Source organism: Pelophylax lessonae (assembly GCF_965119305.1).
Source record: "Pelophylax lessonae genome assembly, chromosome: 12".
In the NCBI taxonomy this organism is placed as follows: domain Eukaryota; kingdom Metazoa; phylum Chordata; class Amphibia; order Anura; family Ranidae; genus Pelophylax; species Pelophylax lessonae.
Window position 1 is genome coordinate 189,394,704 of NC_138779.1, and position 21,971 is coordinate 189,416,674.

At 43.4% G+C, this 21,971-nt stretch overlaps 1 protein-coding gene across 2 annotated transcripts in view; it reads right to left on the minus strand.

Annotated features, from left to right (window-relative positions):
• Nucleotides 1–21,971, minus strand: part of LOC309568021 (cell adhesion molecule CEACAM8-like) — a 62,514-nt gene that overhangs the window by 23,712 nt on the left and 16,831 nt on the right. The gene's annotated exons all lie outside the window — the stretch shown is intronic.

Sequence of the window (21,971 nt, forward strand, 5' to 3'; positions counted from 1 at the left end):
CTTTAACCAAAAACCTTCTTCTTTTTTTATTTTGCTTTAAATAGAGAGGTTCTGTGTGTTATGTATGTTGTTTATTGCTGTCTATGTTCCTGTTGGGGAGATTTCTCCTAACTTCCTTTCCAAGTAGCAATTTTCAGTGAAGCAATGATGGAAAATCTCTCCTTTGGGAACCCAGACAATAAAAACAATAAAACCATCCAACAAGTGTCCAACAAGCTCATATAGATGTAATTGTCAGATGTCCAATGATCTTTGGGCATATAGTGTAGAAATGTATGATGAAAAGCCCTTCATAGCAGCAGATAGGAATGCTACTTTTTCAAGCAATAGTAGAGAATGGAACGAGTGTCACATATACACTATATTACCAAAAGTATTGGGACACCTGCCTTTACACACACATGAACTTTAATGGAATCATAGTCATAGTCCGTAGGGTTCAATATTGAGTTGGCCCACCTTTTGCAGCTATAACAGCTTAAATTCTTCTGGGAAGGCTGTCCACATGGTTTAGGAGTGTGTCTATGGGAATGTTTACCCATTCCTCCAGAAGCACATTTGTGAGGTTAGGCACTGATGTTGGACGAGAAGGTCTGGCTCACAGTCTCCACTCTAATTCACCCCAAAGGTGTTCTATCGGGTTGAGGTCAGGTGCAGGCCAGTCAAGTTCCTCCACCCCAAACTTGCTCATCCATGTCTTTATGGACCTTGCTTTGTGCACTGGTGTGCAGTCATGTTGGAACAGGAAGGAGCCATCACTAAACTGTTCCCACAAAGTTGGAAGCATGAAATTGTCTAAAATCCCCATTTTTATTTATGGATTGTCTCCATATTTGATAGTCATTTCTTTTGCATGGTTGCGCTATTCTTTTTTAATATACATGTTGCTTGGTCCATAGCTGCACCGGCTTTAGATATACATGTTCAGGGTTTGCTCCCCCAATTTTTTGCTTGTTTATTATGTATTCGGTCTGACCAGACTTATGGGGTTGAGCATCCCATCCCCCACACACACCTGTACTCTATTGGTGTCCTCTATCAAGTAGATATAGGAGGAGTCCCCTGCAGTGCATTATCACACCTTCCCAGCAAGGAGCGTTGTCTCCAAGGGTAAGAGAGGCTGGATTCACCCCTTTTTTAAGGATAGTGTAGGACCCACCGATAATGGGGTACTTTGACGCAGTGGTGGGCTTGAGAACGATATGGCCATATGGTGGAACTAAATCCCCATTTTTATTTATGGATGGTCTCCATATTTGATAGTCATTTCTTTTGCATGGTTGCGCTATTCTTTTTTAATATATATGATGCCTTAAGAGTTCCCTTCACTGGAACTAAGGGGCCAAACCCAACCCCTGAAACACCACAATCCCCCTTCAACAAATGATTTGGACCAGTGCACAAAGCAAGGTTCATAAAGACATGGATGAGTTAGTTTTGGGTGGAGGAATTTGACTGGCAAGTACAGAGTCCTGACCTCAACCCAATTGAACACCTTTTGGATGAATTAGAGTGGAGACTGCGAGCCAGGCCCTCCCTCCAACATCAGTGCCTGACCTCACAAATGCGCTTCTGGAAGAATGGTCAAACATTCCCATAAACACTCCTAAACCTTGTGTACAGCCTTCCCAAAGGAGTTAAAGCTGTTATACTGTAGCTGCAAAGGGTTTGATAACTCAATATTGAACCCTACAGGCTAGAACTGGGATGCCATTAACGTTCATGTGTGTGTAAAGGCAGGCGTCCCAATACTTTTGGTAATCTAGCGTAAACTGTGGCGGCTTTGTTTTCTGCAGACCTCAGAAACAGGAAGTTTTTTTAGCAGGCTTAATTTACTCTTACACAGCCAACACCTTGCGTAACATTTCTTTCTTTTTTTTGCATCCAAAACGTAAATCAAATAATGGTAAGTTGCTTTTCATATAATTGTTTATACACTGCTCAAAAAAATAAAGGTACACTTTGAAAACAAATCAGATCTCAATGGGGAAAAAAATCTCATACTGGATATCTATACTGATATGAACTGGGTAATGTGCTAGGAAGGAAGGGATGCCACAAAGTTTGAAGGAAATGAAAATTATCAACCTACAGAGGGCTGAAATCAAAGCCCCCCCTGAAAATCGAAGTGAAAAAATGATGCAGCAGGCTAGTCCATTTTGCTGAAATTTCGTTGCAGCAACTCAAAATTTTACTCAGTAGTTTGTATGGCCCCCATATGCTTGTATGCATGCCTGACAATGGATGGTGTCCTGGGGTAATTCCTCCCAGATCTGGACCAGGGCATCACTGAGCTCCCAAACAGACTGAGGTGCAATGTGGTGGCATTAATGAACCGAAACATAATATTCCAGACATATTCTATTGGATTTAGGTCAGGTAAGCGTGGGGGGCCATTCAATGGTATTAATTCCTTCATCCTCCAGGAACTGGCTGCATACTGTTGCCACTAGAGGCATTGTCGTGCACCAGGAGGAACCCAGGACCCACTGCACCAGCATAGGGTCTGACAATGGGTCCAAGGATTTCATCCCGATACCTAATGGCAGTCAGGGTGCCATTGTCTAGCCTGTAAAGGTCTGTGCGTCCCTCCATAGATATGCCTCCCCAGACCATCACTGACCTATCACCAAACCGGTCATGCTGAACAATGTTACAGGCAACATAACGTTCTCCATGGCTTCTCCAGACCCTTTCACGTCTGTCACGTGTGCTTAAGGTGAACCTGCTCTCATCTGTGAAAAGCAAAGGGCGCCAGTGGCGGACCTGCCAATTCTGGTGTTTATTGGTGAATGCCAATCAAGCTCAACGATGTCGGGTAGTGAGCACAGAGCCCACTAAAGGATGTCGGCCCTCAGGCCACCCTAATGAAGTCTGTTTCTGAATGTCTGGTTAGAGGCATTTACACCAGTGGCCTGCTGGGGGGCATTTTGTAGGGCTCTGGCAGTGCTCATCCTGTTCCTTCTTGCACAAAGAAGCAGATACCAGTCCTGCTGATGGGTTAAGGGCATTTTACGGCCCTGTCCAGCTCTCCTAGGGTAACTGCATTTCTCCTGGAATCTCCTCCATGCCCCCCTTGAGATTGTGCTGAGAGACACAGCAAACCTTCTGGCAATGGCACGTATTGATGTGCCATCATGAAGGAGTTGGACTGCCTGTGCAATCTCTATAGCACGGGTCTCCAAACTATGGCCCTCCAGTTGTTCATAAACTACAATTCCCATCATGCCTGTCTGTGAATGTCGGAGTTTTACAATGCCTCATGAAACGTGTAGTTCCACAATAGATGGAGGGCCGTAGTTTAGAGATCCCTGCTCTATAGGGCTCAGGTATCGCCTAATGTTACCAGTTGTGACACTGACCCTAGCCAGATGCAAAACTAGTGAAAAACAGTCAGAAAAGATGAGTAGGGAACAAAATGTTGAGGGCTCCCACCTGTAAAACAATTCCTGTTTTGGAGGTCGTCTTATTGTTGTCCATCTAGTGCACCTGTTATCTTCATTAACACCAAAGCAGCTGGGACTGATTAACAACCCCCTCTGCTACTTACCCAGTGGCCTGCTGTGGGTCATTTTGTAGGGCTCTGGCAGTGCTCATCATATTCCTCCTTGCATAAAGGAGAAGATACCGGTCCTGTTGATGGGTTAAGGACCTTCTATGGCCCTGTCCAGCTCTCCTAGAGTAACTGCCTGTCTCCTGAAATCTCCTCCATGCTCTTGAGACTGTGCTGGGAGACAAAGCAAATCTTCTGGCAATGGCATACAGTGATGTGCCATCCTGGAGGAGCTGGATTGTCTGTGCAACCTCTATAGGGTCCAGGTATCGCATCATGCCACCAGTAGTGACACTGATGCTAGCTGAACGCAAAACGAGAGAAAATCATTCAGAAAAGATGAGTAGGGAAAAAAAATGTCAGTGGCCTCCACCTGTAAAACAATTCCTGTTTTGGAGGTTGTCTAATTGTTGCCCATCTAGTGTACCTGTTAATTTCAGTAACACCAAACAGCTGAAACTGATTAATAACCCTCTCTGCTACTTAACCACTTTAAGACCGGAAGGATTTGCCCCCTTCCTGACCAGGCCCTATTTTGCGATTCAGCACTGCATTACTTTAACGGACTATTGCGCGATCGTGCAATGCTGTACCCAAACGAAATTTATGTCCTTTTTTTCCCCACAAATAGAGCTTTCTTTTGGTGGTATTTGATCACCTGTGCGATTTTATTTTTTTTTTCTTTGCACTATAAACAAAAAAAGAGTGACAATTCTGAAAAAAATATATATTTTTCACATTCTGCTATATACCATTCCCAAAAAAAATGTAAAAATCTATTTTTTTTTGACATTTTAGGCCAATTCGTGTTCTGCTACATATTTTTGGTAAAAAAAAAAAAAAAAATCCCAATTTTAATTGGTTTGCGCAAAAGTTATCGTGTGTCTACTATCTACGAGAAAGATTTATGTAATTTTTATTGTTTTTTTTTTTTTTACTAGTAATGGCGGTGATCTGCGTTTTTTTGTGGGACCGCGACATTGCGGCGGACAGATAGGACCCCTGACTGACATTTCTGACACTTTTGGGGGGACCAGTGGCATTACTACAGTAATCAATGCTAAAAATATTCCCTGTGGGGGGGCTTGGCTTCTGAAATGACCATAGAGACATATAATCCTATATAGAAGGAATATATATAGGGAGAATAACTGTCAGCTGGATGTGACGACCGGAAGGCAGGTCCAGCACCCTATACGTGTTACATCGTTGCGCTGATTTCTTCAGTAGAGCGTGACGACGTAACGCATATAGGGGGCGGGTCCTGCCTTCTGGATGTCACATCCTCTCGAGCTTAGTACGGAACTGTGATTTTACATGCACTATCAAGTGCTATGTCTGTAAGTGCACTGATTTTAAATAAATGGTTTGCTAGCATCTAGCGGAGACCCTTACATTTCTTTTTGTTCCTTTCATGCCTGGGATCCTTTCATGTGGATAAGTGGTACCTGGTCCAGGGAAACCCTTTGGAGCCCTTATACAATCCCTCCTACCAACCTACTGTATTTAAACCAGGGTGACTCTTGGGTCAAAAACTAAGGTGAGAGCCGAGGCTTGATATCTCTTTGTGGTGGTTCACTGGAGCACATTCATGGAGGTGCAACGTGGGACTTTTCTGGGATTAATAGGACTTTGTTTGCTTTCACCATCCACAATATTTGGATATCTGGGGCACTTCTTATTTATATATGCACATACTGTATATATTTGATGATGGATATGATTTGGTACACATTATATTTTTTCTGTGATAATATGCTTGCCTTTTGGTGATATCATTTTATATGTTATTTGAGTAGTTTATTGGAATTGTTTCCTGGCGAGCGAGACCCTGACCCCAAGCACCCATGTGGGTTGCGACACATTTGGGGACCAGGCTGCCCGTCAAACTGTGACAGAGCCCCTGCAGAACAAGGGGGCCCTGTACTTATACAAAAATATATACTAGTGGGATGTAGGCTCTGTTGCAGAGTGCGATCACTGGATGCAGCGGAGTCCATTCAGATCAGACATTGTGGAGTCAACAGGAACTGGCTTCTTTATTGGAATATAACACAGAGAGCAAAATATATCACCTTCTCATTGTGAGGAGAAAAACAGACAGGAAGAGATAACCAACAAGTACAGTGCAGTGTACAGGAAATACACATCATAGAGAATGCATAGCATATCACTGAGCATTAGCGACATCTACTGTCCTATTTGTGAACTGCAGTTAATCTGTAATAGGCTAAAAGCTGTTGTATCTCCAACACCCCTTCTCAACAGCTAAGGCTTAGTCTATTAAACCCATCTTCTTTGTAAGCCTTGAGTGTCTTTCAGCGGTCAGAGGCTTTGTAAGGATATCTGCTGTCATATCCTCGGTTGGGCAATAAAGTAACTCAAGAAGACTTTGCTCTCGAAGATCCCTAAGAAAGTGGAACTTCACATCAATGTGCTTGGTTCTTGAATTAACTCCTTCCATGTGCGCTAGTGCGAGGCATCCTTGATTGTCCTTATAGATTTCTGTTGGTCCCAACTGTGGTTGACCCAAATCTGTTAATAACTGTCTCAGCCATATAACTTCTTGGCTTGCTTGCGCTGCAGCAACGTATTCTGCTTCAGTAGACGACAGTGAAACAGAGAGTTGCTTTTTACTAGTCCAACTGATGGCACCTCCGGACAGAAAAAAATAAGTATCCACTGGTAGATTTCCTGTCACTGGTGTCTCCTGCCCAGTCAGCATCCACATATCCTGTTAAGGTACTTTCATCGCTTGCTGGTAACTTTAACTTGTAATGCAAAGTCCCTTTAAGATAGCGAATGATTCGCTTTACAGCATTCCAGTCCTTTTGACTTTGCATTGAAACCTTTCTGCATAGGATTCCAACAGTTGCTGCAATGTCCGGCCTTGTAGCAGTGGTAAGATACAGCAATTTCCCTATTGCCTTTCTGTATTGAGTATTAGTAGGTAATGGGTTATCTTGGCAATTCATCTCCTTTAGGTAGTTGGTTTCCATAGGAGACTTTACTGGTTTGGCGTCTTCCATTCCAAATGTTTCAATTATTTCTTGTATTCTGTGTCTTTGGTTCAGAAGAAAGCTGCCATCTTCCTCTCTCTCGATCTGGATGTCAAGGTAATTCTTTATGTTGCCAAGATTTTTGGTGTTGAAGTTCTGATTTAGTTTTTCTAGGATTTCTGCTTCATCCCCTTCTTGCTCAAAGCAAATCAGGATATCATCCACATAAATAAGCATATAGACCCATCTGTCTGCCAATTTCTTTGTGTATAAGCAGGGGTCTGCTTTACTCCTCAGAAAGTTTTGATGTGTAAGCACTTCATTTATTTTTATATTCCACGCTCTGGCTGCTTGCTTTAGACCATATATACTCCTGCAAAGTTTGCAAACTAGGTCTGGCCTTTGTTCATCTTTGAACCCTGGCGGCTGTTCCATGTAAATTTCTTCTGTTAGCTCGCCATGTAGAAATGCGGTTTTCACATCAAAATGTTTCACTTGCATTTTCCTTGTAACGGCTACTGTCAGTAAAGTCCGTATTGTAGTGTGCTTGACTACTGGTGCAAATGTCTCGTCATAGTCCTCTTTTTGAGAATAGCCCTTGGCTACTAGTCTTGCTTTGTATCGCTCAATTGTGCCATCTGCATTGTATTTCACTTTAAAAGTCCATTTACAGCCTATGGCTTTCCTTCCGGGTGGTAGTTCTGTAAGTGTCCATGTTTTAGTGTCATGCATGGATTTTATCTCTTCATCAGCAGTCTTTATCCATTTACTTGCTTCTTATTCTAAAAGCTGAGATATTTCTTCCCAGGTTGCAGGTTCATTGATACTGGCAGTACTTGCTTTGTATGAGAGACGTACAGGTGGTTTACCTCTGTTTTCTCTTGTTGAACGTCTCGGTTTTGTGTCTGAGCCTTCTTGTGTCTGCTCTTCAGTACTGGTAGAGTCTGCACTCACTTCAACTGTTTGTTCAGAAGTTACAGAGATAGGCTGGTCAATGTCAGTTTTCTCTTCTATTCTTGCTTCTACTGTTGTCATTACATTGTCTCTGAAATCTTCAACAAAAGTTATGCTGTTGCTAACGGTAACCTTGTCTGTTTTGGGATTTAGAATTCTGTAACCTTTGACATTGTCACTGTATCCAACAAAGATACCTTCAAATGCTCTGTTTTGGAGTTTGGTGCGTTTTTCTTCAGGTATGTAGATGAATGCTTTGCATCCAAAAACTCTTAGGTGTTTTACATTTGGCTTCTCATTGTGCCAAAGTTCATATGGAGTTTTCTCTATTGTTCTGGAAAGTAGTCTGTTCTGCAAATATGTAGCTGTCATAGCTGATTCACCCCAGTATTTTTGTGGTAGTCCAGAGTCTGTCAGCATACATCTGATCATTTCAGTCAGAGTTCTGTTCTTCCTTTCAGCTACTCCATTTTGTTCTGGTGTATATGGGACTGTCTTTTGATGTTCTATTCCATTCTGTTTTAAGTACTCTTGTATCTTATGTCCTGTGAATTCACTTCCATTGTCACTCCGAAGTATGAGAGGCTTCCTCTGAAACTTGTTACTGGTCTTTATTATATAGTCTTGTAATTTGTCAAAAACTTCACTCTTGTGTTGCATTAGGTAGGTGACTGTGTATCTTGAATAGTCGTCTATGAAAGTCACTATGTACCTTTTGCCTCCAGGTGTAGGTGGGTTTAGGGGACCACACACGTCACTGTGAACTAAGTCAAGTGGTCTTGAAGCTCTCTTCTGACTGACTTTGGTAAGAGATGCTCTTGTAGCTTTGGATTTAATGAAACATTCACACTTAACAGTAACTGGACAAGGGGATATCGTTAGATCCCTTGTCAGATTCCTCCTCTGTAGTTCCTGTATGCATTCTGGGTGTCTGTGACCTAGACGTCTGTGCCATATATGTATACAGTCATTGTGCTTGTGTGTACATAGTCTCACTGTGTCGAGGTGATATAGATGATCATCCAGCTTGGCACTTGCTATTGTCTGGTTGCCGTTTAGGATTGAACACTTGTCACCTTGAAATGTTAATTAGAGATGTTTGCTGCGCTTGAGTAGATCAATAAAAGTAGATGAAAAGCTGCTGACACAGATCCAAATGTAACACCAGATCAAAAAAGACATGTAAATAAAAGTGTAGCGCTAATCTAGATATATAACAGTCCATATGAAGGAAAGTCCACAATGTGTTTGGAAAGCACTCCACATCAATATGTCACGCAGGTAGTGAAAAAATCCAGATGCCAAGACCACCACCAAGATGAAAAGACACACACTGCCTCTTACCAAATGATATGGACCCTCATTACAAAGGTCATATCCAGCTTAATCACATGAATACATGGATAATGCTTCTCCTGGGCCATCAGCATACCTCCATACCTCCGGGAATCAGGGCATCCAGATCACCTCCATACCTCCCGGAACCAGGGCATCCAGATCACCAAATGGAACAAAGTAAACAATGGCTCATAGCGTAACATGTATAGGCTGTTTTATTGCTTAAAATATGTAAAAAGCAGCTTACAAAACGGTGGTGGTAGTAGCGCTGAGTGAAGGCTCTTGTCTCTGGCGGTTCGCGTCCTATTCCCGCCAACAAAATGTCCGCCGCGTCTCCTCGTGTGGGCTAGCGTCACCGTAGGCCCCTACCGACGCGTTTCGTCAGAGGTTGACGACGTCTGGGGGTGTGGCCATACGGCGACGCCATCATATAAATAGCCATGGAGACGGGTGGGACTTTGAAGTTATCCCGGAAGCTGGGCGTCTCCGGATGCGTTCCAGCACCCGGAAGAAAACACATTGGCCGCAACCAGCATTCTAACTGTAAGAGACCATTCATATGGTCTTCTAAAATGGCAATTTTCTATATTCGATCATCCTCTTATATTCGCTCCAACGGGACTCGAATAAATAAATAAAACAGAGGAGAATCAGTATAATAGTAAGTAGATATTAAAAACCTCCATTAATATCTAATAGTAAATGCACCGGAGAGCAGCGCCATCTTGTGGCTCCAGGCCAAAACGCCAGAAAGAGAAACCACCACACCAGCACTAATAAAATTACAATTAAAAACACACTTATGTACAACAAAATACACAGCAAACTTCAAACCTCATATAAAAACTGCATAAAAGGTAAATGTAAAAGACAAATATGAAACGTCCAGAATAATGTACAAACAACATTACACAGAGGGGTGCAATCTATAAATTAATAATTTAATTTTAAAAATCAAGAATTATTAATAAAGGCATTGATATCCCAATCAATGTTTAACCCCTGAGGGGTATGGGATTTAATTTTATAGATCCAGTTGGTCTCTAATCTAGAGACATCCCTGGTCATATTGCTTCCCCTCCAATGCCCACTGAACTTATCGATACCCAAAAACACAGTGCCACTAGGATCCCTCTGATGGCATTGGTCATAGTGGCGGGATACACTGTGCTTCGGGTATCCCTTGACTATGTTGGCCACGTGCTCCTTGAGCCTGACATGCAGCTCCCGGATTGTGCGGCCAACATAGTCAAGTCCACATGGGCATCTAATGAGATACACCACGTGTCTTGTGGTACAAGAGATAAATGGTTTAATTTTAAACTCTTGCCCAGTGGATCCAGATGTAAAGGCACCAGTTCTTCTACTTTTAATACGGTTCAACTTGCATATTGCGCATCTTCTGCAAGGATAGAACCCCCCCTCTGTTTGAAAAAATGACAGAACCTTAGGCGGGTCCCTAATGTTCGGGGCTACTTGCAATTTAAGTGGTGGCACCCCTCTAAAGATTACCTTGGGTTGTTCTGGAATGAGGGGGCCAAGGATTCCATCATTGCGCAAAATATGCCAATGTTTGCGTAGAATTTTTTTCACAGAAAAATGCTGCAATGAATATGATGAAAAAAACGCATGTTGGTATGTATCATTTTTTTCTCTAATCCTAGGGCAAAGAAGATCTTCCCTATTTCTCTGATCAGCTCGCAAGAAAGCATCATCCAAATCCTCATATTTGTATCCCTTTTCCAGGAATTTATCTCTCAATGCAGATGCCTCCCGCAGGAAATCAACCCTCCGGGAGCAATTCCGCTTCAAACGTAGAAATTGTCTGACAGGAACGGATTTAAGCCACGCCGAATGATGACAACTGGTCGTGTCAATAAACACTGGATTTTCTGGATGGTGAGATCCAGAAAATGTATCTCCACATTACTGTACAAATACTGGAAACTGATGCCTCTGTCATTGTTGTTGAGCATTGCCATATATTCCTCTAGTAATGCTGAGTCGCCATCCCATAGGAGGAGGATGTCGTTGATGTACCTACGCCAGAGCACTAGCTCCGGCCTAGGTACACCCTCCACGACATCCTCCTCCCACTTGGCCATGAACAGATTGGCCATACTCGGCGCGAATTTGGCGCCCATGGCCACTCCCCTGTTCTGTAAATAGAAAGAACCTTTGAACCAAAAATAGTTCCTAGTCATAGCAAAATCCAGCAATGAAAGGATATAATTCCTTTGAAAGCCCAGCAGTGTGTCACGCTCATTACCACACACCCGTCTGAGTATGATGGAAACAGCTATCAATATAAAGGATGGAATTCGGATTCCCAGTATTACCAGAATCAAGGCCCATCTCGTCCCCAATATCACAATTCTTATGGGGACAGAGAGGGCCCCTATGTGGAATACCAACAGGAAGAATCTAGTCAGCGTTTTTTTCCCAGGGGCACCCCCAGAACAAAGAGACAAAAAAATGCAAAAGGGGGTCCAGAGGGGGGAGGCGAGTTTGAAGCAAAAAGAAGGCGGCTATGAAGGATAGGGGCCTATTCAACTTAAGTACGGCTGTTATTTCTAGTGATGAGAAGTTCGTTTTGAACCATGGCCTAAAATATGCTCCCCCTAAAATACTCAATAAATTCGAAACATTCATAGACCTGCATAAATATGTCAGAAAAATGAGCATCAAAAGACATTTGGCAGCCAATCCCATCAATTCCAGGCAAGATTACACTATAGGAGTAAAGTCTACCACTTTTGCTAATGCCTCAACGTTCAATCCCCCAGGTGCTCTACCTCCCTCATTATCAGTTTTTAGGGATGTGGTAGCAAGGGATTTGGAGGAACTTCAGATTATGAAGCCCAGGAGCAATCCTGCTTTTTTTAGGGGCATGAAATCACTGAAAGAAAGGAAGTATATAGTGGTAAGACCTGCCGATAAGGGTGGAGGAATTGTTATCCTGGATGCAGTAGACTATGATGCGGAGATGTTGAGACTATTGTCGGACAGGGAAACGTATGTCCCCCTGAAGGGTGATCCGACTAGGACATACAAGAAGGAACTTGAAAGTCTTTTGAATAATGGGTTCCAAAGGAAGCTACTTAGTAAGAAAGAAAAGGCTTTTCTGTTACCAACAACACCACGTATCCCCGTCATGTATTACCTGCCAAAGGTCCATAAGGATCCGGTGTGCCCACCCGGGAGACCCATTGTTAGTGGGATAGATTCTGTGACCTCCCGGGTGGGCAAGTATATTGATCACTTCCTGCAGCCCTTAGTGATTCAAACACCATCTTTTCTTGGGGACTCCATGCAGGTAATCAACGAGTTGAAAAATATAACGTGGAAGGAAGGATATATTCTAGCAACAGCGGATGTGTCATCGCTATATACCATTATCTCGCACCAACATGGGCGAGAGGCGGTATCACATTTTTTAGAGCGTGACACACTGCTGGGCTTTCAAAGGAATTATATCCTTTCATTGCTGGATTTTGCTATGAGTAGGAACTATTTTTGGTTCAAAGGTTCTTTCTATTTACAGAACAGGGGAGTGGCCATGGGCGCCAAATTCGCGCCGAGTATGGCCAATCTGTTCATGGCCAAGTGGGAGGAGGATGTCGTGGAGGGTGTACCTAGGCCGGAGCTAGTGCTCTGGCGTAGGTACATCGACGACATCCTCCTCCTATGGGATGGCGACTCAGCATCACTAGAGGAATATATGGCAATGCTCAACAACAATGACAGAGGCATCAGTTTACAGTATTTGTACAGTAATGTGGAGATACATTTTCTGGATCTCACCATTAGAGTGGTTGAGGGTCAGATTGTAACATCAACCCATTTCAAAGAGACTGACAGGAACGGGTTTATTGACATGACCAGTTGTCATCATTCGGCGTGGCTTAAATCCGTTCCTGTCAGACAATTTCTACGTTTCAAGTGGAATTGCTCCCGGAGGGTTGATTTCCTGCGGGAGGCATCTGCATTGAGAGATAAATTCCTGGAAAAGGGATACAAATATGAGGATTTGGATGATGCTTTCTTGCGAGCTGATCAGAGGAATAGGGAAGATCTTCTTTGCCCTAGGATTAGAGAAAAAAATGATACATACCAACATGCGTTTTTTTCATCATATTCATTGCAGCATTTTTCTGTGAAAAAAATTCTACGCAAACATTGGCATATTTTGCGCAATGATGGAATCCTTGGCCCCCTCATTCCAGAACAACCCAAGGTAATCTTTAGAGGGGTGCCACCACTTAAATTGCAAGTAGCCCCGAACATTAGGGACCCGCCTAAGGTTCTGTCGTTTTTTTTAAACAGAGGGGGGGTTCTATCCTTGCAGAAGATGCGCAATATGCAAGTTGAACCGTATTAAAAGTAGAAGAACTGGTGCCTTTACATCTGGATCCACTGGGCAAGAGTTTAAAATTAAACCATTTATCTCTTGTACCACAAGACACGTGGTGTATCTCATTAGATGCCCATGTGGACTTGACTATGTTGGCCGCACAATCCGGGAGCTGCATGTCAGGCTCAAGGAGCATGTGGCCAACATAGTCAAGGGATACCCGAAGCACAGTGTATCCCGCCATTATGACCAATGCCATCAGAGGGATCCTAGTGGCACTGTGTTTTTGGGTATCGTTAAGTTCAGTGGGCATTGGAGGGGAAGCAATATGACCAGGGGGGTCTCTAGATTAGAGACCAACTGGATCTATAAAATTAAATCCCATACCCCTCAGGGGTTAAACATTGATTGGGATATCAATGCCTTTATTAATAATTCTTGATTTTTAAAATTAAATTATTAATTTATAGATTGCACCCCTCTGTGTAATGTTGTTTGTACATTATTCTGGACGTTTCATATTTGTCTTTTAAATTTACCTTTTATGCAGTTTTTATATGAGGTTTGAAGTTTGCTGTGTATTTTGTTGTACATAAGTGTGTTTTTAATTGTAATTTTATTAGTGCTGGTGTGGTGGTTTCTCTTTCTGGCGTTTTGGCCTGGAGCCACAAGATGGCGCTGCTCTCCGGTGCATTTACTATCAGATATTAATGGAGGTTTTTAATATCTACTTACTATTATACTGATTCTCCTCTGTTTTATTTATTTATTCGAGTCCCGTTGGAGCGAATATAAGAGGATGATCGAATATAGAAAATTGCCATTTTAGAAGACCATATGAATGGTCTCTTACAGTTAGAATGCTGGTTGCGGCCAATGTGTTTTCTTCCGGGTGCTGGAATGCATCCCGCCCGTCTCCATGGCTATTTATACGACGGCATCGCCGTATGGCCACACCCCCAGACGTCGTCAACCTCAGACGAAACGCGTCGGAAGGGGCCTACGGCGATGCTAGCCCACACGAGGAGACGCGGCGGACATTTTGTTGGCGGGAATAGGACGCAAACTGCCAGAGACAGAAGCCTTCACTCAGCGCTACTACCACCACCGTTTTGTAAGCTGCTTTTTACATATTTTAAGCAATAAAACAGCCTATACATGTTACGCTATGAGCCATTGTTTGCTTTGTTCCATTTGGTGATCTGGATGCCCTGATTCCGGGAGGTATGGAGGTGATCTGGATGCCCTGATTCCGGGAGGTATGGAGGTATGCTGATGGCCCAGGAGAAGCATTATCCGTGTATTCATGTGATTAAGCTGGATATGACCTTTGTAATGAGGGTCCATATCATTTGGTAAGAGGCAGTGTGTGTCTTTTCATCTTGGTGGTGGTCTTGGCATCTGGATTTTTTCACTACCTGCGTGACATATTGATGTGGAGTGCTTTCCAAACACATTGTGGACTTTCCTTCATATGGACTGTTATATATCTAGATTAGCGCTACACTTTTATTTACATGTCTTTTTTGATCTGGTGTTACATTTGGATCTGTGTCAGCAGCTTTTCGCCTACTTTTATTGATCTACTCAAGCGCAGAAAACATCTCTAATTTATATTGTTTTATTGTAACCTACAGTGCTGCAGTCTGGGTTTATTTACATCATGGATATTTTTGATTTTCGCACCACGCATATTATCAATGTGGAGGGAATATTTTCTGCCTCTAATGACACCTCAAATGATTTGGGGGGTCTATTTACAAGGCTGAAGAACCTGATGACGGCTGAGCTCCATGCCAATTGGGACGTAGCCTTCTTTGAAAGGTACGTTGCTGATGGCATGGTGCCCAGGAGTCTGAGGTGGGAAGTATCCCCACAAAGCGATATTTTAGATACACAGGATTGGTTTTTATTTTTCAATAGTGCTGGGATCAGCCTGTTGAATTTTATGATAACCAAGAAAAGACAAAAATTGAAACGTATAGATGATGAAATAATCGACATTAAAGCTAAACTTAGTGAATTTAAAGATAAGGATGAATATAAAAATAAATCTACAGCTCTTCAGAAACATTTAGAGAAGGAGGACTCAGAACAGAAAGCTAAGAAGCGGAAAAAATACGCTAGAGATTTTGAGGATTATAAGACTGGCAAGGTTTTCAAATGGCAGAGTTTGATACCTAATGAGACTAAACAGGATGGAAACATCTATCAATATGACAGATGGAATTCGGATTCCCAGTATTACCAGAATCAAGGCCCATCTCGTCCCCAATATCACAATTCTTATGGGGACAGAGAGGGCCCCTATGTGGAATACCAACAGGAAGAATCTAGTCAGCGTTTTTTTCCCAGGGGCACCCCCAGAACAAAGAGACAAAAAAATGCAAAAGGGGGTCCAGAGGGGGGAGGCGAGTTCGAAGCAAAAAGAAGGCGGCTATGAAGGATAGGGGCCTATTCAACTTAAGTACGGCTGTTATTTCTAGTGATGAGAAGTTCGTTTTGAACCATGGCCTAAAATATGCTCCCCCTAAAATACTCAATAAATTCGAAACATTCATAGACCTGCATAAATATGTCCGAAAAATGAGCATCAAAAGACATTTGGCAGCCAATCCCATCAATTCCAGGCAAGCTTACACTATGGGAGTAAAGTCTACCACTTTTGCTAATGCCTCAACGTTCAATCCCCCAGGTGCTCTACCTCCCTCATTATCAGTTTTTAGGGATGTGGTAGCAAGGGATTTGGAGGAACTTCAGATTATGAAGCCCAGGAGCAATCCTGCTTTTTTTAGGGGCATGAAATCACTGAAAGAAAGGAAGTATATAGTGGTAAGACCTGCCGATAAGGGTGGAGGAATTGTTATCCTGGATGCAGTAGACTATGATGCGGAGATATTGAGACTATTGTCGGACAGGGAAACGTATGTCCCCCTGAAGGGTGGTCCGACTAGGACATACAAGAAGGAACTTGAAAGTCTTTTGAATAATGGGTTCCAAAGGAAGCTACTTAGTAAGAAAGAAAAGGCTTTTCTGTTACCAACAACACCGCGTATCCCCATCATGTATTACCTGCCAAAGGTCCATAAGGATCCGGTGTGCCCACCCGGGAGACCCATTGTTAGTGGGATAGATTCTGTGACCTCCCAGGTGGGCAAGTATATTGATCACTTCCTGCAGCCCTTAGTGATTCAAACACCATCTTTTCTTGGGGACTCCATGCAGGTAATCAACGAGTTGAAAAATATAACGTGGAAGGAAGGATATATTCTAGCAACAGCGGATGTGTCATCGCTATATACCATTATCTCGCACCAACATGGGCGAGAGGCGGTATCACATTTTTTAGAGCGTGACACACTGCTGGGCTTTCAAAGGAATTATATCCTTTCATTGCTGGATTTTGCTATGAGTAGGAACTATTTTTGGTTCAAAGGTTCTTTCTATTTACAGAACAGGGGAGTGGCCATGGGCGCCAAATTCGCGCCGAGTATGGCCAATCTGTTCATGGCCAAGTGGGAGGAGGATGTCGTGGAGGGTGTACCTAGGCCGGAGCTAGTGCTCTGGCGTAGGTACATCGACGACATCCTCCTCCTATGGGATGGCGACTCAGCATCACTAGAGGAATATATGGCAATGCTCAACAACAATGACAGAGGCATCAGTTTACAGTATTTGTACAGTAATGTGGAGATACATTTTCTGGATCTCACCATTAGAGTGGTTGAGGGTCAGATTGTAACATCAACCCATTTCAAAGAGACTGACAGGAACGGGTTTATTGACACGACCAGTTGTCATCATTCGGCGTGGCTTAAATCCGTTCCTGTCAGACAATTTCTACGTTTGAAGCGGAATTGCTCCCGGAGGGTTGATTTCCTGCGGGAGGCATCTGCATTGAGAGATAAATTCCTGGAAAAGGGATACAAATATGAGGATTTGGATGATGCTTTCTTGCGAGCTGATCAGAGGAATAGGGAAGATCTTCTTTGCCCTAGGATTAGAGAAAAAAATTATACATACCAACATGCGTTTTTTTCATCATATTCATTGCAGCATTTTTCTGTGAAAAAAATTCTACGCAAACATTGGCATATTTTGCGCAATGATGGAATCCTTGGCCCCCTCATTCCAGAACAACCCAAGGTAATCTTTAGAGGGGTGCCACCACTTAAATTGCAAGTAGCCCCGAACATTAGGGACCCGCCTAAGGTTCTGTCGTTTTTTCAAACAGAGGGGGGGTTCTATCCTTGCAGAAGATGCGCAATATGCAAGTTGAACCGTATTAAAAGTAGAAGAACTGGTGCCTTTACATCTGGATCCACTGGGCAAGAGTTTAAAATTAAACCATTTATCTCTTGTACCACAAGACACGTGGTGTATTTCATTAGATGCCCATGTGGACTTGACTATGTTGGCCGCACAATCCGGGAGCTGCATGTCAGGCTCAAGGAGCATGTGGCCAACATAGTCAAGGGATACCCGAAGCACAGTGTATCCCGCCACTATGACCAATGCCATCAGAGGGATCCTAGTGGCACTGTGTTTTTGGGTATCGATAAGTTCAGTGGTCATTGGAGGGGAAGCAATATGACCAGGGGGGTCTCTAGATTAGAGACCAACTGGATCTATAAAATTAAATCCCATACCCCTCAGGGGTTAAACATTGATTGGGATATCAATGCCTTTATTAATAATTCTTGATTTTTAAAATTAAATTATTAATTTATAGATTGCACCCCTCTGTGTAATGTTGTTTGTACATTATTCTGGACGTTTCATATTTGTCTTTTACATTTACCTTTTATGCAGTTTTTATATGAGGTTTGAAGTTTGCTGTGTATTTTGTTGTACATAAGTGTGTTTTTAATTGTAATTTTATTAGTGCTGGTGTGGTGGTTTCTCTTTCTGGCGTTTTGGCCTGGAGCCACAAGATGGCGCTGCTCTCCGGTGCATTTACTATTAGATATTAATGGAGGTTTTTAATATCTACTTACTATTATACTGATTCTCCTCTGTTTTATTTATTTATTCGAGTCCCGTTGGAGCGAATATAAGAGGATGATCGAATATAGAAAATTGCCATTTTAGAAGACCATATGAATGGTCTCTTACAGTTAGAATGCTGGTTGCGGCCAATGTGTTTTCTTCCGGGTGCTGGAACGCATCCGGAGACGCCCAGCTTCCGGGATAACTTCAAAGTCCCGCCCGTCTCCATGGCTATTTATACGACGGCGTCGCCGTATGGCCACACCCCCAGACGACATCAACCTCTGACGAAACGCGTCGGAAGGGGCCTATGGCGACGCTAGCCCACACGAGGAGACGCGGCGGCCATTTTGTTGGCGGGAATAGGACGCGAACCGCCAGAGACAGGAGCCTTCACTCAGCGCTACTACCACCACCGTTTTGTAAGCTGCTTTTTACATATTTTAAGCAATAAAACAGCCTATACATGTTACGCTATGAGCCATTGTTTACTTTGTTCCATTTGGTGATCTGGATGCTCTGATTCCGGGAGATATGGAGGTGATCTGGATGCTCTGATTCCGGGAGGTATGGAGGTATGCTGATGGCCCAGGAGAAGCATTATCCGTGTATTCATGTGATTAAGCTGGATATGACCTTTGTAATGAGGGTCCATATCATTTGGTAAGAGGCAGTGTGTGTCTTTTCATCTTGGTGGTGGTCTTGGCATCTGGATTTTTTCACTACCTGCGTGACATATTGATGTGGAGTGCTTTCCAAACACATTGTGGACTTTCCTTCATATGGACTGTTATATATCTAGATTAGCGCTACACTTTTATTTACATACCTTGAAATGTTACAGTGAGTCCTCTGGCTGTTAGACGCTTCACAGATAAGAGTCCTCCTTCTAGATTAGGAACATAAAGTACATCTTTCACTGGTATGGCTAGATTGTGTCTCGCATCATCAGGACATACAAGGGTTCCATGCCCATATCCTTCTGCATGTATTTTGCTTCCATCTGCAAGATAAATAGTTTCTTTGTTGTTCAGATCAAGTTCTGTGAAAAAACTTCTATCACTTGTCATGTGACTGGTTGCCCACGAATCGATGCACCAGCCTTGACATTTATTGTTGCCTGTCACTTTAAATGTGGCATTCCAGTTTCCTTCCCATGGATCATTGATTGTGGCTTTGACCTTTTGTTTAGCATAAGAGGGACGCTGTCTTCTTTGCTCTGCTTTCCATATAGTACAGTCTTTCTTTATGTGTCCCTGTTTGTGACATCTGAAACACACTCTGGTCTCTTTCCTGTGTAACCATGCGTCTGTAGCTTTAAGAGCGGTTCTGGTGTCGATTTCTGTGGAGTCATGCACTAATTCCTTTCTTCTCTGATACTCATCTATGAGCCTGGTTTTTACAAATGCTAGCGTCAGATCTGTCTCAGGCCGTGTCTCCAGTGCATTGATCAGTGCAGTATATGTTTCGGGCAAACTGCATAACAACATGGCTGCTCCGTGGCTGTCTGTTATATTCTCCCCGATTGATCTGAGTTGCGCAATCACTTCCAGCATTGCGTTTATGTGCTCCTGCATGTCCTGTTCTTTGCTAAGTCTCATTCTGTAAAGTTTCCGCAGTAGAAACAGCTTGCTGTTTAAACTGGATCTTTCATGCAGTCTATTTAGAACATCCCACATGCCTTTCGCTGTGTCCTCATGGCGTATATGTATGAGCTGATCATCCTCCACTAGTAAGCTTATGGTGGCCCGTGCCTGTCTGTTTTTCTTGTCCCAGTTTTTATTGTCCTGTGGCCTCTCTGTAGTGGTAACCTCCCACAAGTCATCTCTAGATAATAGCATTTCCACTTTAAACTTCCATAGCTGATTATTGTCATTGTTCAGCTTGGCCACTGAGAGTTTAAGTTCTGAGTTTCCGGACATTTTTCCCTCCTTTATATATAAACAGTCTTACTTGTCTTTGGAGATGTCACTGGAAACCTTCCTTATGTCGATCTCCGCATCAGTCACACTCTCCCATTCAAAGCTTTGTTCTGCCTGGGCTGCACCTGGTCATAAGACTTTATCCGGATCCTGGGCCCATAACCTGTTGCAGAGTGCGATCACTGGGTGCAGCGGAGTCCATTCAGATCAGACATTGTGGGGTAAACTGGAACTGGCTTCTTTATTGGAACATAACACAGAGAGCAAAATATATCACCTTCTCATTGTGAGGAGAAAAACAGACAGGAAGAGATAACCAACAAGCACAGTGGAGTGTACAGGAAATACACATCATAGAGAATGCATAGCATATCACTGAGCATTAGCGACATCTACTGTCCTATTTGTGAACTACAGTTAATCTGTAATAGGCTAAAAGCTGTTGTATCTCCAACAGGCTCCACATGGAGGAATAGTGGTGCCTCAACCCGCAAAAGATGGGAACACAATTAGTGTTATTTTGTGGTTACTGTGTCACTACATTATTGCGCTGATAGATTTTTGCACTTTTTGATTCTGGCATCTGAGCTGCCTCCCAGGATCCTCTTTCACCTGGGTGACATGTCAGAAAGTCCTCCAAGCCTCTCCAGCGGCCTATCGACTTCTATCCCTCTTGCTGGCCAGCCAACGGGACAGGCAAGATGGCGCCGGCTGCATGCCTGGAGATACGGCCCACCTTCTAAGGACACTGGTGAGTTCTCTCCCCCTCTACCCCACCACACGAAGTCCAGCCAAATCTAGGCAGAGGAGGGGGGAGGACACACAATCAGCTATGCAGCTTCAGTCTGACACCGGAGGAGACCTGCAGAGAACACAGCACAGCCTACCTATTGATTTATTCCCTGCTGCTGACAACTCTATCTCAGAGCACACCATGAGAAGTGTGCTGCTCCCTCTAAGAAGTTATTTGTTCAAAATTTGTATACCAACCGGTCCTCAGGAAGGATGTGCTGGAACTGGAGAGAGTCCAGAGAAGAGCAACAAAAATAATTAGGGGAATGGAGGACATCAGCTATGAGGAAATACTACAAGCACTGAACCTATTCTCTCTGGAGAAGAGACGATTGAGGGGGGATATGATATCAATGTACAAATACTGTACTGGTGACCTGAGCATAAGGAATAAACTATTCAGATAAAGGGAATACAATAAGACACGTGGCCACTCACTAAAACTAGAGGAAAGGCGGTTTAACCTTAAAATACGTAGGGGGTTCTTCACTGTAAGAGCAGTAAGGATGTGGAATTCTCTTCCACAAGCAGTCGTATCAGCAGGGAGCATCGATAGTTTCAAAAAAACTATTAGATGGGCACCTTAAAGAGCACATAATACAGGGGTATACAATGTACGGTTAACAGCAAACACACACACACATCATAGGTTGAACTGGATGGACTGATGTCTTTTCTCAACCGCACAAACTATGTAACTATGTAACAATCTAACCCCCCACTGTGCAGCTATTTCCCCCACCCAGCCCTCTATCTAGTTCCCCCCCTCCACACCCTATCCTCACTTACCCCCTTACCCACCCTCACTTATCGCCTTACCCTCTCCCAACCTGTCCTCACTTATCCCCCTTCTCCCCCCCCCCACCCTGCCCACACTTATCCCCCTACCCCCCCAACCATGCCCTTACTTACCACCCTACCCCCCCCACCCTGTCCTCACCCCCTACTCCTAAACAGTTGCATGGTGGATGTATGCTAGACCTGTGTGTGCTAATCAGCATCATAGGTGGAGCTGTGCCTCCTATAAGGGCTAGATTGGGGCTCCATCTGTATCCTTGCTCCCATATGGA